Source organism: Erythrolamprus reginae, chromosome 1, assembly GCF_031021105.1.
Source record: "Erythrolamprus reginae isolate rEryReg1 chromosome 1, rEryReg1.hap1, whole genome shotgun sequence".
In the NCBI taxonomy this organism is placed as follows: domain Eukaryota; kingdom Metazoa; phylum Chordata; class Lepidosauria; order Squamata; family Dipsadidae; genus Erythrolamprus; species Erythrolamprus reginae.
This window is the reverse complement of record NC_091950.1, coordinates 116,805,614-116,823,498: the sequence shown is the minus strand read 5'-3', so window position 1 is coordinate 116,823,498 and position 17,885 is coordinate 116,805,614.

Below are 17,885 nucleotides of genomic sequence, written 5' to 3'. Positions count from 1 at the left end.
CAGTTCCTGGGAAATACTATGTCAGAAGTTAAAGGTCTCCTTGATCAATCAATATTTGTTCACTTTCACAATGTTATGTAAATGCCAGTCTGAAAGTAAAATGTAATACAGCATGATATTCAATTTTGGCACCACCTGACTCCAATTTGACCCTAGATGGCTTACAATAAAAACAAGATAGAAAGAACCATAAATAAATAAATGAGTAAAGTTGAAAATCCAGTCAGTGTTAAGCAGCTATTCTAGCAACTATTCTAATCAATAGACTACAATCTCTTTCTCTCATGAGTAATTTAAATATTAATTATATAGTGGATGATTTAAATAAAAGAAACATCTTCCTAATTTCATAAATAATCACATAGCAATTATAGTATTGTTAGTATGGGGATTTTGTTGGAGATCTCAGCAGGATTAAAAAGAACATTCAATGCAACGGGATTTTTTAGTGAGGACCATTGTTATAAATTAACTGTTTAGAAAACTGATGCTATAAAATTAGCTATAAACCCCCACTCTAAAAAACCCTTCAAAAATGTTCTTAAAATATCAAAGGGCAAGCCATTCAGTCTAAATTCATAAGGTAATTGTCTGAGGCAGCCTGATTGTCCTAGGTTTTGCATTTTGCACTGAAGCTTTTTAAAACAAAGTGAAGACTAGAGCCTGGATCTTTTACTATTAAGTACAATAAGCTTGCATCACAAGATTTGGCTGTTCAATTGAACAATTGGACAATCTTCTTAAGTAAAGAACATATAAATTAAACTGTTAGTAGGAATTCTCCTCTCCATTATTATTAGCTTTTAGTTACCAGGCCAGAGTTCAGATTAAGGATGATAAACATAGAGCATCAAACAGAATAGAGCAGCTTCTTTACTCTTATTTCACTAGGAATATTAATATATGCTTCAGATCAACTTCAGATCTCCAAATCCTACAAACCTTTATGCTCTCATTTTGATATTTTAAGCTTAGCCATCCTAGAAGGCAGCCTTTTATAAACTAAAGCCCTGCCCTCTCTAGAGCTGAAGTAATGGAAACTTTGGTGCTTATCCTCATATACAGACTTTTTTTATATCTAAGATAAATTGATACAGCTTCATATTCTGATTTCCATAGCCAGGCTAATTCATTCTAGGCAGGTGTGGGTTCTAACTTACCTTGCCGCTGGTTCACTTTCTGCCATGCCGCATGGCACCACGCCAGGTGGCTCTGCAGGTGCCAAAAACTCGGCTTCTGTGCATGCACAGAAGCAAAAACTGGCAAAAAAATAGCAAACAAAAAAGCCAAAAACAAGATGATGACTTCTGCATACGCGGCAAAATATCCCCATTCCCCCCAAAAAATCTCAACTCCAAAAAACACACAAAAAAAGATGATGGCATCCACATACTGGCACTAACAGAATCAGCTCTGTGATGTCATCACTGGTTTACTACCAATTCTGTAGAGCCAGTGCGAACAGGGAGCCACTCACCTCTGATTCAAGGTTCAAGATTGCATCAGCAAATGTAGAAACATTTCAAGTTGTGGCCTGAAAAATATGGCAACAATTAAGAATCATCTCACTTCTTTCCACCACAGGAGAATTCAATTACATAATAAGGAGCAAAGTGCTTTTCTTAGATAACAATGTAGGAGTGGTCAGTTGTTTTTATACTAGTGAACAGCCATAGATAATTACAGATTATGCTAATAAAAACAAAGACTCTAATTGCTGACATATCAACCACTATACTTATTACCAAATGAAATATTGCATTTCATCCAATTTGAGGATCCTGCACCTTAAAAAGGCACAATAATTCATATATTACACATTCAGACTTTGTTTAAAGATTTTACATTTAATAGATGAATACCAATCAAAGTCTTATAACTAAGAAACTACAAAATAGGTATGCAGGAGTATTTAAAAATGGATTTGGATTGATTCTGCTGGATTCAAGTTAAGAAAATAACACAAGTTTTCCTGCATGAGATAAAAACCTTATAGTCCAGTTTATTTTGTTTTAGACATATGCAAATATTGTAATTTACAAAAGAATTCACACATCCATTCTGTCAGTCAAGGCTTCTTACTTTACCAAATTTGGAGCACACAATCCATTTCTGTGTTGAAATTCCTCTAAGTTATATTGCTTATGACAGTCATGTATGCATGCATATTGCCTTATATTTTCTGTTTTAAAACTTCCTGTTCCATGCCATTGTATAATACCCGTTGAGGGAATTTTAAAGTAAAGTTACTTCTATACTCTTTCAATGCCTCCTTACAAATTAAGGGACTATAAACTAGTTATAATAATGACACCAAAAAATATGTGACCTCTTTCCTTCTAGAAGTATGCAGAGAAAATTTGCTAATCATGCTGTCCATTCCAGAATAGCAGACTTACTAAGCTTTTTATAGGCCCCAAGTGGACAATGTATAAAACAGAAAAGGTAGATCACCTTTAAGCATACCAGAAAGGATTATGTGAGGTGCACTCCTTTAAATTGCATAGTACTCCAGAAGCATGAATCCTTTTTGGAGGGAAGAGGCCATTAACTGATTGACAAATAAATAAAAAATAAAAGTGCTGTGGAAAGCAAGACATTGCATCAACCTGCTTCTGTTATCCATAACCACTTCCTAAGACAGCTACATCTTCTTAACAAGCATGCATGCATTTTTATTCCATGGACCTTAATCTTGTCAAACTGTTGCCCAAAGAGAGAGAGATTCCAGTAAACAAGTTAACCACTATAAAGATTTGCATCAACTTAGACAGTTTGGGGGGGAAACAGTTTTAATCTGTAAAGATCCTTTGTTGTCCACATTCAAACTACATATGTAACCAGTTTTCTACATAATTATTATGCCTTACTTTCTCAAGAAAGCTAATGAGTAACCAAGTTCATGTTTGTACATTTATAGGCTGGCAGGAAGCTTGGTAAATATTCACTAAGTCAGAAAATAGCTCCTAAGGTATGTTTTTCATCCATTAGAATTGAAAATAAGCCACTGGGAGCAATTTGTTTATTTTTAAAACAAAAACAATGAAAAAAACAGTCATAGTGTATCATTTACTGCTTCACAAGTGATCTTGAACTAACTTTTTATAAATATGTTTCTTTTCAGATAAGAAAACAAACGTTGAGAGGATTCCATACCCCAGTGCGGTGATGGCAAACCGATGGCATGTGTGCCACAGGTGGCACACAGAGCCCTATCTGCTGGCAGGCAAGCTGTTGCTCTAGCTGAGCTGCAATGCGCATATGCGCGCTGTCCAGTTAATTATTGGCTCGCACGGAAGCTCTGGGAGGGCATTTTCGGCCTCTGGATGCCTCCAGGGGAGGCTGTTTTCGCCCTCCCCAGACTCCAGGGAAGTCTCTGTAGTCTGGAGAAGGCAAAAAACAAGCTTACCAGATCCACCAGAAGTCGGAAAGTGGTGTTTGTGTGTGTGTTCATGCACGGATGTGAGGGGGTGGAGCAAAATGGGGACCACAATTGCATCCGCATAGCGCCTGGGGGGGACATGATTTAAACATTTAAATATATTAAAGGGTTAAATAAGGTCCAGGAGGGAAGTGTTTTTAATAGGAAAGTGAACACAAGAACAAGGGGACACAATCTGAAGTTAGTTGGGGGAAAGATCAAAAGCAACATGAGAAAATATTATTTTACTGAAAGAGTAGTAGATCCTTGGAACAAACTTCCAGCAGACGTGGTAGATAAATCCACAGTAACTGAATTTAAACATGCCTGGGATGAACATATATCCATCCTAAGATAAAATACAGAAAATAGTATAAGGGCAGACTATGAGGTCTTTTTCTGCTGTCAGACTTCTATGTTTCTATGAATGTGGCCATGTACGCACGCTCACGCTTTCAGCACTTGAGGAAAAAATGGTTCATCATCGCTGCCCTAGTGCTTACACGGTGGGTATTGTTAAAGCCAGGCTTCTGTAGCGTAGCCAGAGCTTAGAAATACCATTGTTTAATTGCCCCGAGTCTGCGGAGAGGGACGGCATACAAATCTAAATAATAAATAAATAATAAATACTCCCTTTTTGAGAAGGTAAGACTGAAAAATTAATAATGAAATTGTAAAACATCACTCCCCATTTATGCTGTAACTCCTCTAGACAGGGAAAATATGCAAACTCTACTGGTACATAATGCAAAATCATAATGGGTGGAATTCGCATTAAGTCCAACACAAAAACACCACCTTGTAGCTTAGCATTCCTTCTGAACCAGGTCACATTATTTACATTTATTGGCTAGGAACAGAATATTTCCTTGAAATGTAAAACTGATGCCCGCACCCTCATTATAACATAATGCTGCATTTCACCAGCACAATATTCCTTTTACAGAATAAAAACAGTTCAAAGACCACAGATTTTTCCTATAGGTCAGTTTGTAAAAAGTACAAAGAATGATAAATGACTAACTGCACGACTCTATGAATGTAAATACTTGCTCATTTCTATCACTTTTTTGCTTTAATATACTTTTGGAGTGTTCTCACAGATGGAAAAGTTACTATTTTTATTGTTCCACTGGACTTAAAACAACATCACAAGTCCTATTCTCATAAATTGGCATGCGAGTATCCAATAATCTTATACACAAGTAGTCCTTGATTTACAACCATAATGGGCACCAGAATTTTCTATTGCTAAGCAGGGAAGTTGTTAAATGACTTGCACCTGATTCTATAATCTTTTTTGCCATGATTTTTAAGTCAATCACTGCAGTTGTTCAGTGAATCATGTTGTCATTAAGTGAATCTGGCATCTTCATTGACTTTGCTTGCCAATGAGGGGTCACAAATGGCAATCAAATGACCCCAGGATTTATTATTAATATGCTTATATGCCAGTTGCAAAGAACCGTTGTACATACCTGAACGGTCTTCTCGATGCACTGGAAGGAGAGTCCAACATGGGTAATTACCAATCCTATTGGTAGAGACTGAGTTAATTTAAATATTTAAATACGAGGTAGTCACCGCCCCTTAGCAGCCCCCAATACCTCAGTTTTAAAAACGAAGACAGTATAGAGGTAACACAATTTATTGAACTTCAACCATATAACAAATGACTTTTAAACCTCGCAAACCCAATGACTCCGGCGACCTGGCAACTACGCCGGGTGGGTTTGGACTCTTCTTCCAGTGCATCGAGAAGACCGTTCAGGTATGTACAACGGTTCTTCTCCACTGCACTGGGAAGGAGAGTCCAACATGGGATATACCAAAGTTCACATCCCTTGGGAGGGAAAAGGCTGTGCCACAGTCGACGGAGAGGAACACACCCTCTGTAACACACGTCTCCCAAAGGAAGCTTCAGCCGAAGCAACCGAGTCCAGTTTATAATGACGGATGAAGGTTGTAGGCGAAGCCCAAGTTGCTGCCTTACAAATGTCTTCAATAGATGCTTGGGTATTCCATGCGGCAGACGCAGCCGCACTTCTGGTGGAATGCGCAGTTATGCCCGCCGGAGGCGATTGAGACCTAGCTTTGTACGCTTCTGCAATACAATCCTTAAGCCAGCGACTAATAGATTTAGATGAGACCCCTAGTCCCATAGATCCTTGAGCAAATGATACAAACATCCTGTCAGTTTTCCTGAACTGATCAGTCCTCCTGATATAAATCTTTAAGGCCCTCCTAACATCTACCTTGTGCCACCTCAACTCCAACGGATGTTGACCATGTGTGCAAAAGTCAGGAAGGACCAACTCCTGTGATCTGTGAAACCCAGAATTGACCTTGGGTATAAAGACCGGATCCAGCCTCAGTACCACTCTGTCCGAGTGGAACACGCACAAATCCGACCAAGTAGACAGAGCCGACAATTCGGACACTCGGCGCGCTGATGTGATCGCCACAAGAAATGCAGTCTTAATTGTCAGCAGTCGAAGTGAAATAGATCTGAGCGGCTCAAAGGGAGGTGCAGTAAGAGCTTTCAGTACGAGAGCCAAATCCCAGGTCGGGAACCTATGTACCGGAGGTGAATGGGAGTTGACTGCCCCTTTAACAAATTCCCGTATCCAAGGGTGTTGTGCTAGTGAACGAGAAAACGGTACCTGTACAATGGTTGCGAGAGCCGCTATTTGTCTTTTCAAGGTATTTGGCGCTAGACCTCTGTCAACACCTGCTTGCAGGAACTGTAACACCAAAATAACCGAAGCTTGTTGAGGGTTAGCACGCTGCTCTAAGCAAAACCTACAAAAGGCTGCCCATGTAGCTTGGTAAATCCGTACCGTAGACGGTCGACGAGCAGCCTGCATGGTATCAACCACATTGTCCGGGATACACTGTTTCCTCAACCTGAGCCTCTCAAGTGCCAGGCGGTCAGCTGGAACCACTGCGAGTTCGGATGACACACTGACCCCTGGCTTAACGATATTTCGCAATCTGGAATCCTCCACGGGGAAGACACAGAAAAGGCTGTCAGGTCGGCAAACCAAGGGCGTCTCGGCCAATGGGGAGCCATCAATATCAACTCCGCTCCTTCTTGCACCATCTTGTCCAACGTTCTTTGAATCAGGCATGTAGGTGGAAATGCGTAAAGGAGACCTTTGGGCCAGGGAGACAACAGTGCGTTGACCCCTTCCGCACCTGGCGTTGTGAACCGGGAATAAAACCTGGGCAATTGGGCGTTGTCCGGGGTTGCAAATAGATCCACTGATGGTACCCCGAAGCAGCGGACTATGCTGTTGAAAAGAGCCGGAGCGAGTCTCCATTCCGAGGGATCTATGGTCGCCCTGCTCAACCAGTCCGCCTGCACGTTGCTGGTCCCCGCAATGTGCTCCGCCCTCAACGAACCAGATGACATTCGGCCCAATCGAAGAGAGCCGTAGTCTCGAGCATTAGACGCTGTGACTTCGTGCCCCCTTGATGATTGAGATGGGCCCTGGTCGCTACATTGTCTGTTAGAACCAGTATGTCTCTGCCCTGAACCCAGAAGGAAAAGGCCTGAAGTGCCAGAAACACTGCCCTGAGCTCCAGAAAGTTAATATTGATAGGAGCTAGGTCGTCCTGGGACCATAAACCCTGAGCCATATGAGGACCCATGTGAGCCCCCCAACCCGACAGGCTCGCGTCCGTGGTCAGAACCAGATGGTCGTGACTGTGGAGAGGGGAGCCCCGAAACAAGGCTGGGGACAACCACCATCTCAGTGATTGCTTCACGCATGCTGGAATCCTCACCTGCCGGTGAGAATGACTGACCTTGACCTTTTGGTACGGGAGTAGGAACCACTGGAGCCTCCTGATGTGATGTCGAGCCCATGGCACGATTCCAATAGCTGATACCAGAGTCCCGAGTACTTTGGACAACATGGCCAGCGACACCTGATGTTGCCGACACAGATCGCTGACCAGTCGCCGAATGTTGAGAAGCCGTTCCGGTGTCAAAGAGACCGTGTCCTGGGTGGTATTTATAATAGACCCCAGATGCTGGATGCTGGTAGAAGGAACAAGATGACTCTTTTCCTCGTTGATGGTATAGCCGTGGCTCTCCAGGACCTCTCGTGTGAGAGTCAAATCCTGTTGCGCCCGAGGCAGTGACTTGGACATAACGATGATGTCATCCAAGTATGCCATCACCCGCACAGACTGGGCCCTGATATGCGCCGTCAAGATGTCCATCAGCTTTGTAAATGTCCGAGGCGCAGATGACAGGCCGAACAGCATTGCCCGGTACTGGTAGTGAGTACCGTTTAGGCAGAATCTGAGAAAGCGACGATGAGCCGGCCAAACAGGAATGTGCAGGTAAGCATCTTTCAAGTCTATTGACGTAAGAAAGTCGTGATGACGAATAGAGGCGAGAATCGATTGGAGAGAGTGCATCCGAAATCTCCGATACCGGATGAAGACATTCAGGGATCTCAAATTGAGGATCATGCGGAACCCTCCTGATGCTTTTGGTACAAGGAAAACGATGGAATAAAACCCTGTTCCTTTGGCATGCTCGGGCACTCTCTCTATCGCCTTGATATGCAAAAGATGTTCTATTTCCCGCTGCAAATGAAGATTTTTCAACGGATCGCGGGTCGATGGACATTGGACAAAACGTTGTGGTGGGGGCTGAAGAAACTCCAGACGCAACCCCTGAGAAATTGTGGCTATCGCCCATTTGTCGGTGGAGATACTTCTCCAGGAGGCACTGAAAAGTTGTAGTTTGCCTCCTATGGGCGCCAGCGAAGGAAAGTCACTTGGAGTTGCGTTTGAAGCCTCGTTGGTTACCCCTGAAGGGTCGCCTCGCCTGCTGATACCCCCTTGGTCGGTCTTGAAATGCCGCACGGTCACTTCGAAAGCTTGACTGCCCATACTGGCCCTGCTGAAATGGCCTGACATTCTGACCCGCCGACGAGGAGGAGTCCCAGCGAAATGGCTGGCGACGATTATAAGGATTAGCCCGACGCTCCTGCCGTCTGTACGCTCTGGGAAGGGACTTCCGTTTGTCCTTATCCTCAATGAGGACTGGATCCAACGCCTCCCCAAACAATTTCTCTCCTTGGTATGGAGAGGACGCCAGGTTCCACTTGGACTTGAGGTCCGCCGGCCAGTTCCTCAGCCAAAGGAGTCGTCTGGAAGCCAGAGAAGTCGCCATCCCCCGAGCCGAAAACTTCGCTGCATGCAGGGTGGCATCGGCGGAAAATTCAGCTGCCGCTAACAGCTTACTGATGTCCTGTCTTAAACGGCCATCATCTGGGCCTAGACGAGCCTGCACCTCTTGCAGCCATATTATAGAGGCCCGGTTGAAAAATGAAGCAGCCGCAGCTGCCCGAAACCCCCAACTGGCCATTAAGTGCGACTTGCGCAATAAAATCTCCACCTTTCTATCTTCTGGCTTTAGGCTATCGCCAGTCTCAGAAGGAACTAAAGCCTTTGAAATCAGAGTCATTACAGGCTGATCAATGGGTGGAAACTCCAACAACTTTTCCATATCCTCATCCAGCGTATAGAATTTACGCTCCATGACCGAAGATCCCTGAGCAGCTGCTGGAGTCAGCCAGGGACGCTTAATACCTTGTCTGAAGATTTCTGAAGATGGCACATGGTCAGTCTCAGGCTGGGGTTCTTTAAAGAGGACTGTAGATGGTTTAGGATCCTCAGTGGAATCTGTAGCTTTAGTAGGACCTGGCAGGTCCACTGTTTGTTTAGCCTTATGAAGTAACACCTTAAAAAAGGATGCCTTGAAGAGACCTGCTACTACTGGAGGTTCAGGAGCGGTCTCATCATCAGAGAAATCATACTCCTTCTCGGTGTCTTCTAGCTGGAAAGGTTCTTCAACCCAGGACCCCATACCCGAGAGGGGCGGTACTGACCAAGGATTTCTGGTTGGGCCAGGGCGTGTGTCCTGCACTCTTGTTGCCATCCCCTGCGAATAAGCATCAGTAACAAGCTCCTGTAAAGCTGGAGACATCTGTTGCCAGGTATCAGGATTTACTCTGAGTCCAGCTGCAGTGGGAGTAAAAGTTGCTGTAGGCCCACTTTTAAATGAATGAGCAGCAGAAGCAGAAGCAGGCCTAGGTTGACTGAGGCCTGAGGTTGAATAAACAGGTTGAGGCAGAAATGGGGTCTGCCTTTCTGGGGACCAATCCCTCTCTGACAAGGCCTCCACGGTACCCAACTGGGGAGCTTGTAAATCCCTGGCCTGGAACACCAACTGCGCAGGGAGAGGCGAGGCAATCCTAGGTGTCAGGATGGCTGCCTCCAGCCTCTGCTCTAATGCCATAATCCTTCTCTCTGCCTCTTTAAGGGATGAAGATGAAGGCTTGGATTTGTCTTTGGGCTTTGGCTTGCCCTTATCCTTGGGCACTATGCTGGGGGAAGATACTTTTTCAGGCATTTTATCCTCCATGCTACTTACAATTGACAGTTGTTAAATGCAATACAAGGCCTCGAGAGTCACAGAAAGAACGTATTCCTTACAAAGAACTCTCCCAAAATGGTGACTAATCACCTCAGAAAAACCACACATGCGCCCTGTAGCCTGCACTCCGCCTGCTGATTGGCCAGGCACAACCATCTCCTGACAGCAATGGCGGGCGCGGGAAATGTCGCCCAAAATGGCGGCCCGCGATCTTGCCTATTCCCCTCGGGGCTTATCAGTGACCCCACTGGAGGGAAGAGCCCACCGTCCTTCCTTTTAAAGCCTTCTTCGTCGAGCAAAGCGGCTTTCAAGGCTCCCGGAGGCGGCGATCACGGCGGCGGCGCGGCGGCGGCGGCTTTATTCCTCGCCGCCGAACAGCTGAGAGGCGCTGGCGCCTCGCCAAGTCCTTCCTGAGCGCCGCGAAGTCCTCTCACAAGCCTCCCAGTGAGGGGGACGGACCCCCTCACCTTCGGCTGCCAGCCAGGTTTGACCACTGAGGCCAGTGACCTCAGGCTGGGTCGCTCCCCGATTGGCATGGTACCCGCTGAGGGAAGGGAAACCCGGGGAGAAGAACGGTGGGGGTGGTGTCCACGGAGGACAGAGACCCCTTCAAGAATACTCCTCTTCAATCTGTGATCTGTAGTAGGAAGAGAAGAAAAACAACATTAAACAGGTTATTTTATTTACAGAATTATTAATTATCACTACTACTTTTTACAGAGGAACAAAACTCAAGTCTCTACTCTTAGACAGAGTTTTTAAAACTGAGGTATTGGGGGCTGCTAAGGGGCGGTGACTACCTCGTATTTAAATATTTAAATTAACTCAGTCTCTACCAATAGGATTGGTAATTACCCATGTTGGACTCTCCTTCCCAGTGCAGTGGAGAAGCACTCAAATTTTGATCACATGACCATGGGACTCCTGGTGGCACAGTAGTTAAAGTGCAGTATTGCAAGCAAACTCTGCCCACAGCCTCCCTAGAGTTTCACCCTGAGGGGCATCCTGAGTAATTGACTCAGCTTTCCATCCTTCTGAGGGCAGTAAATTGAGAAACCAGAAATATAATGTATCTGTTGTGGCCCACCAGCACCCTGTGTAGCCAGGGCCTTTCGAACATTCAGCACCTCTTGGCAGTGATGGGAAAGGAGGGGCTATTCCTTTCCTGAATGTAAGAGCATGCAGGGCTGCCAAGAGGCAAGAAGATTTGCTCTGCAGGAGGTCACCTTGAGAGTAGAGCTGCAGGTTAATTGGACCTGCCCTTAAACTACTTAAGTCCTAACCACCCTGAGTGGCAGGGAACAACGTCACTCCTGAATCTTGAATTTGGTGTTTCCAGTTTGCATCCACAGTTCCAGTTTGCATTCCAACCCAGATCTTGTTTCTTGCAACGTCATTGCTGAATCTTGAATTCTGCGTAGTTCCAGTTTGCATTCCAGCCCCGATCTTGCATTTTCTAGTTTTGGGACTTGTGCCAAGTACAGTAAGACTTGCCAATTATCTTTTGGACTTGGGCCACCTGTTAAGATAAGGTATTAATAGCTGGGGGGGGGGAGTTGAAAAAATAATTTCTGCCTATCTTGTGCTGTGTATGCTTCTAAGAAGTAGTTATGAGATTTTGCTTTATTTACCGAAAATTGTTTGGATGTTCGTGTGTGGGTAATTATTTGGGGCTTGGTGCTGGGCAGAATAGTACTAACTTGCTTTAATAGACCTTAAATTCAACAATAAAACTTAGCTAGAACTTATATAGGACTTGAATCCATTGCTGAAAGAATCCATTGCTGAAATACTGAATAAATAGTGATGTAACTTAAAGTAAGTTGAAGGCTTGCTTCATAGAATGATTCTCAAAAAATATTAAATTGCTTTAAAAAATACCAAGTCACACAAATAATTTTGGAATAAAAACAGAAAAGCAGTCAGCTAAATAATATTGACTTATGATGAAAAGTAAATAACTCTTTCCAAAAAGAACCCATCCAGTTTCAGTGGAGGTAACTCACTACTACAGACTTTTAGAGCAGTGATTTTCAACCTTTTTTGATCCGCGGCACATTTTTTACATTTATGAAACCCTGGGGCACATTGAGCGGGGGGGGGGGGTGTTAAAAAAAGTTTGAACAAAAAAATTCTCTCTCTTCCTCCCCTTCGATTTCTTTCTCCCTCCTTTCTCTCCTGTCCTTCCTCTTTCTTTCTTTCTTTCTTTCTCTCTCTCTCCATCCCTCTTTCTTTCTCTTCCTTCCTCTCTTTTTTGCTCTCTTTCTCTCTCCCTCCCTCTATGTCTCTCTCTCTCCTTCCCTCCCTCTTTCTCTCTCTCTTTCTTTCTCTTGTTCTCTTTCTCTCTTGCTTTCTTTCTCTCTTGTTCTCTTTCTCTCTTGCTTTCTTTCTTTCTCTCATTCTCTTTATTTTTCTTTCTTTCTCTCTATTGCTTTCTCTTGTTCCCTTTCTCTCTCTCTTGCTTTCTTTCTCTCTTGTTCTCTTTCTCTCTCTTGCTTTCTTTCTCTCTTGTTCTCTTTTTCTTTCTTTCTCTCTCTTGCTTTCTCTCTTGTTCTCTTTCTCTCTCTCTCGCTCTTTCTCTCTCTTGCTTTCTTTCTCTCTTGTTCTCTTTCTCTCTCTCTTGCTTTCTTTCTTTCTCTCTCTTTTGCTTTCTTTATCTCTGAGCTTCGCGGCACACCTGACCATGTCTCGCGGCACACTAGTGTGCCATGGCACACTGGTTGAAAAACACTGTTTTAGAGAGTAACAAGCATTGCTATGCAGAAGTGCGAGTTTGCTTAAAGAACTGGCATAACGCAATTCATTAGCACAACACAAATGTGCAATTTACATATCTCCAGTATAGATATGTCACTAATTTCACAATGTCAGAATAAGTTATTAGTCCCTTCAGAAGAAAGCACTGGTAATCTGTGTATGGTAAAACAGAGTTAGAAGAGCAATGAATTGAAGTAGGGCTGTTGTTGTTTTTCACAGGGAAAGTTCTTTAATCTCGACTCTGGTGTAATAGGGCCATAATTATAGAAGTAAATAAATTAATAGCCAACTGCAAAAGGGAAATTAGTAAAGTTTAAAGGCTATTATTTCCCACTTAGACTCCCTCCAAAGTGCTAATTGTCGGTGCAGAAAGTATGACAGTCAAAATGGAAAAGTGTGGAAACAGCAATTAATATGTGGAAATGAAGAAACGGCTTTTTGCTCCCCTTCTGTATTTTCTCCCTGAACATTCTATAATAAGAACACAAAACACCTGATCTAATAGACTGCCGGCCTTTGTTTTGCATTTTAATTTTTATCCTATCAAAATTCAGACTCCATTACCAGTGTATCTAGTAATATGATATGGAAAGAACAGATGGAAGATTCTTCTCAATGTAAAAAGTATATCGCATTTGTTGTCTCCTGACCTGTCCCCTTCTTTCCCCACCTGCTTATCTTTTTCAAGACTCAGTATATAGATTGGAGTTTATTGAATAAACAAAAGTGAAAAAAATATCTGTCTCTATATGTGTTCAGTTGATAGAATGTCTGACTGTGTTCAGTAGGGCATATTTCCAGATAAATATATCCAGTATTGCAGATACAATCCTGCATACTGTATGTTCACCCATAAGTACATTTCTATAAATAAAGCTTACTTTGTAATAAGTATATTAAGAACTGCATTCCTAATATTCTCTGTGTTGTTTTGTTACATGGATGAATTAACCAAGGTTTGTTTATAGTGAGCCATCAAGTCATTTTTGACTCCTAGCAACCACATAGATTTTCTCCATAACAACCTATCCCTAACCTGTTATTTCAAGTCTGCCAAGGGCACACTATCATGCTTCTTTAAAGTTTAACTTTTTTTTCTATACACTGTCACAGGGAATATCATAGCTTCCACAGTTCTGATTTTTGTAAGTATAGAGCCATCACAGCATCTGAATGTCTCCTCTGAGGCCTTCAGGGCTGCTCTACCAAGTGCTAGTCTGTAAGATGTTTCTGGATAGTTATCAAAATAGTTAGCATACCACAGGTTATGGGTATTTCTTCCTCCTGTTTCTTCCAAAGCACTTTTCCTTAATAAATATTCCACGTATAGGTTGAATAAATAAGAGAATACGCAGCCTTGTCATATTCCTTTGCCAACTGAAGCCAGTTTGTTTGTCTGTTATAGAATGTACATGGCTGTCCACTCACTTACATGATTTGGGTAGCTTACCAAAATAAAAATAAAATCAATAAAAACAGTTTGTTTCACCATGTTGTGTCCTATATGGTAAGAACTTTAATTCATAATAAACATAACCATTATTTATACTGTAGAGATTTAACACTGGCCCAAAAAGAGAAAAGAAACCGAGGGATTGTCTATGTCATAGGAGGACTCCTCAGTGCAGTTCTAATTCAGATAACAGGACACCCTGCCTTGTTGCTTAATTGATGCAAACTGTCAAACCTGAATTAGTTGATATCAATGTTGGCTCTGTCCTATGACCAGACCTGAATCCAGAAGGTACAAATAAAAAGGTCCACATAAATAGAGCTCTGGTGGCAAAGTGGTTAAGTGTACTATTGCAGGCAAATTCTGCCCACAACCTGGAGTTCAATCCTGGCAGGACTCAAGGTTGACTCAGCCTTCCATCCTTTCCAAGGTTGGTAAAATGAAGACCCAGATTATTGGAGAAAATATTCAAATAATACCACCCAGGGAGTGCTGAAAAATGCTATGGGATGGTACATAAGCCTAAATCCTATTGCTGTAGCTATAATATGCTTCCTCTAGGGAAATGTTTCCCAACATTGGCAACTTGAAGATATCTGGACTTCAAGTTGCCAAGGTTGGGAAACATTGCTCTAGGGCCACTATGATGAACTTATGGCACGGGTACTACATGTGGCATTCAGAGCCATATCAGAGGGCACACGAGACGTTGCCCTGTATCAGCTTCAGTGTGAATGCACGTATTGGCCAGCTGGTTTTCGGCCTTGGGAAAGGCCTTTCCACCTTCCAGACACTTCGGGGGTGTGCAGCTTTACACACATGCTAGCACACCCGCACACACCCTTTTGGCACTCAAACCAAAAAAGGTTCGCCATCACTGTTCTACGGTATTCTGCACCTGAAACCCTACTTTATGCCTCAACACCCCTTTCCACAAAGAAAGATTGAAACTTGACAACAGTTATCAAAAAGAGCTGTATCTAGAACAGGGTTGCCAAACTGGTGGCCTGTGGGCCAGATGTGTCATGTGCAGGCCACGCCCACCCCAGGTCCGCAAAGGGAAAACTGTTATGATGTCACATGACATCGATGTGGCACCACGGGTTTGACACCTGTGGAAGTAGTCTGCAAGAGTCTTCTTCAAGACTGCCAGCATCCCACAAACCAAATGAACACCTTCTAGGTTCAACATATCATACATATCTCAACCAGAAAAAAATGAAGAGAGGTTTAGATCAAACCCACAAATGGCAGAAATCTTGAGACGCAATAGCACCCTTATTTCATCAAAACATAATAGCTGAAAGGAGTTGCAGATGACACAGTTAGACTTTTGCCACAACCACCACAGCAAAATCTGCCCAGAAAGAACCTAGACCGTCTCAAACCTGAATGGCCTGATGAGCTCAATGCAAAATGGACACAATAATGAAGTAGAAGAACTACCTGTTCATTCCTTCTTAGTAAGTGCCTCAGTAAGACTGTTGACAGCTCATTGATGTAATAAGGGAAAAGTACTGACACATAGCCTCCCTTATTGCTACAGTGACAGCTCAAACATGAATTTGTACTTGTATGTTACCCAAAGACACCTGCAGATTCCATGGTCTTTAATACAGCAATGAAATGTACACCGTGATGTACTTTCAGTGATGAAAGTATAATATGTATTTGTGAGTGATATTACAAAACATGTACAAAAGGAACAAGTATTACCACAGTGTCATATAATGCATTTGTTTCCTAATTTATCTTCTTTGCCTCTTTCTCCCCCACCACACCGGACACCTCTGATTTAAAAAGTCTTTTTTGTTTTTAACTTCTTCCACTAGTGTTTTGGGTGTTATTTCTACTTCTTCAATTACTGGAGCACTTCAGTAAAGTGACTAACATGTAAAAAAAATCTGCTTGAGCCATCTTGTCAGGTTCTGGATCTCCTTTTGCTAGAGGTTAAATATGCAATTTACAGAACTGATGACAGATCACACTGATATATTTGAAATGACCTTGTGATCACTTAACATCGGGACATTGTGATAGCCATAGCTCCGAGGATTGGTCATAAATCCTCATTTAGAACCACTGTAATTTTGAACAATTGCTGAATCAGTTGTAACCTGAGGATTGCCTCTAATAAGTCTGGGATAATACATCTGTTTAAAACATAGTTAATATACAATTATGTATGTCTATTTAGAAGTAAATGTTATTATGCTCATTGTGGTCTCAAGTAAATATGCACAGCATGTTTTTAGAAACAAGGTAATTACTTAGTAAATACCTCAAAGAGAAACACTGCCATTTATAAGCATGATAAATATCATCCTGTAATCTTTACTCTGAGTACTGAGTTCATTTAAACAAAATATTATGAGATAATCCCCATTTTATGAATTTAATTATGTTCACTAGCAATTGTGCCTATATTCTAAACCTAAATGATCTAAGTACAATATAAACAGGTAAACAAAACTGTCAGCAGATTTATATTTTTCATAAAATAAAAAACACTGTATCCATAGTTAATAGTGACATCCTTAGAAAAAATTACATTACAAACTTAATAGCAGAACTTCAATAGAATGATATGCAAGTGTGTGATCATTTGTATGCAGTCTTCTATTGAATGTTAGAGATTTTAATACACATTTTAGCTAATTTAAACATGTAGATTGTGTTTGTATATATGTGCATATAGTCTACTAAGATGGTTTTATTTTATGTTTGGTATGTATGTGTTGTATGGTTTTTAAATTGTTGGGGTTTTTTAATGTAATTATATTTTTAGATTTGTTCCATTGTTATACCATTTTTGTTGTTGTTTTGAGCCGCCCCGAGTCTTCGGAGAGGGGTGGCATACAAATCTAATAAATTGAATTGAATTGAATTTTTAAAATAAAAAATAGATTCATATAATTAATTGGAGTTAGTGATTTTATTTATCCCTTATACAGTAGTTTATTAAAATATTTGTAATGTTAATAATTATCACAATCAGAAATTCTAAGTAATTGCCCTTATTGTAATTATTAGGCTTATTTTGGAAGAGTTGCATTTTTCAGAGGTATTTTATCATTTACTAAAAATCTGGGGTTAGATCAAATTGAGCACCAAAGCAAAGTGTTAAAATGCAAACTTTAATATCCAGACTTTTTTTTAAAAAAAATTGACTTTTAATACATCAGTTGGATTTTAAAAATAAATTACCACAGATGAAATACAGCACATTATAACTAATTGGAAGATGATTCAGTATTGTGGCACATATAAAAATTGCTTTTTTGATCCAATTATTTATTTCTTAACAAGGTGCATTACTTAGTCAACCTTGAGTGATCTGGGAAAATGAATCAGAGCCTGACTTGGTTAGCACTTGGATATGAGACCAACAGGAGGCCCTTGGTTATACCATGGACTGATTATTATTCAAAGCAGCATAGAATTTCTTACAAAATAATAAGGAAACCATTTTAAATAAAATTACCAATACTCCCAAAGGACATTAAAATGCAAATATGGTGTTAAAATATGAGTTCATTTATCTCTCTTAACTTCGAGATTTTGTTTCAAAATATTGATAATATTTATTATTATAATTATAATATTTATTACACTAAACACTAAAACGTTCATGCATTTTCATCAATAGAAATGTTGATTAATTTCAAGATCTTACTGATGGTTATAAATATTCCAAAATTACTTTTCTAACTTAAGTTTTATTATTTTGATAATGCTCAGCGTTACGTAGAGCTATACACAGTACGGATTTGCATAGCCACTGCTGATTAACT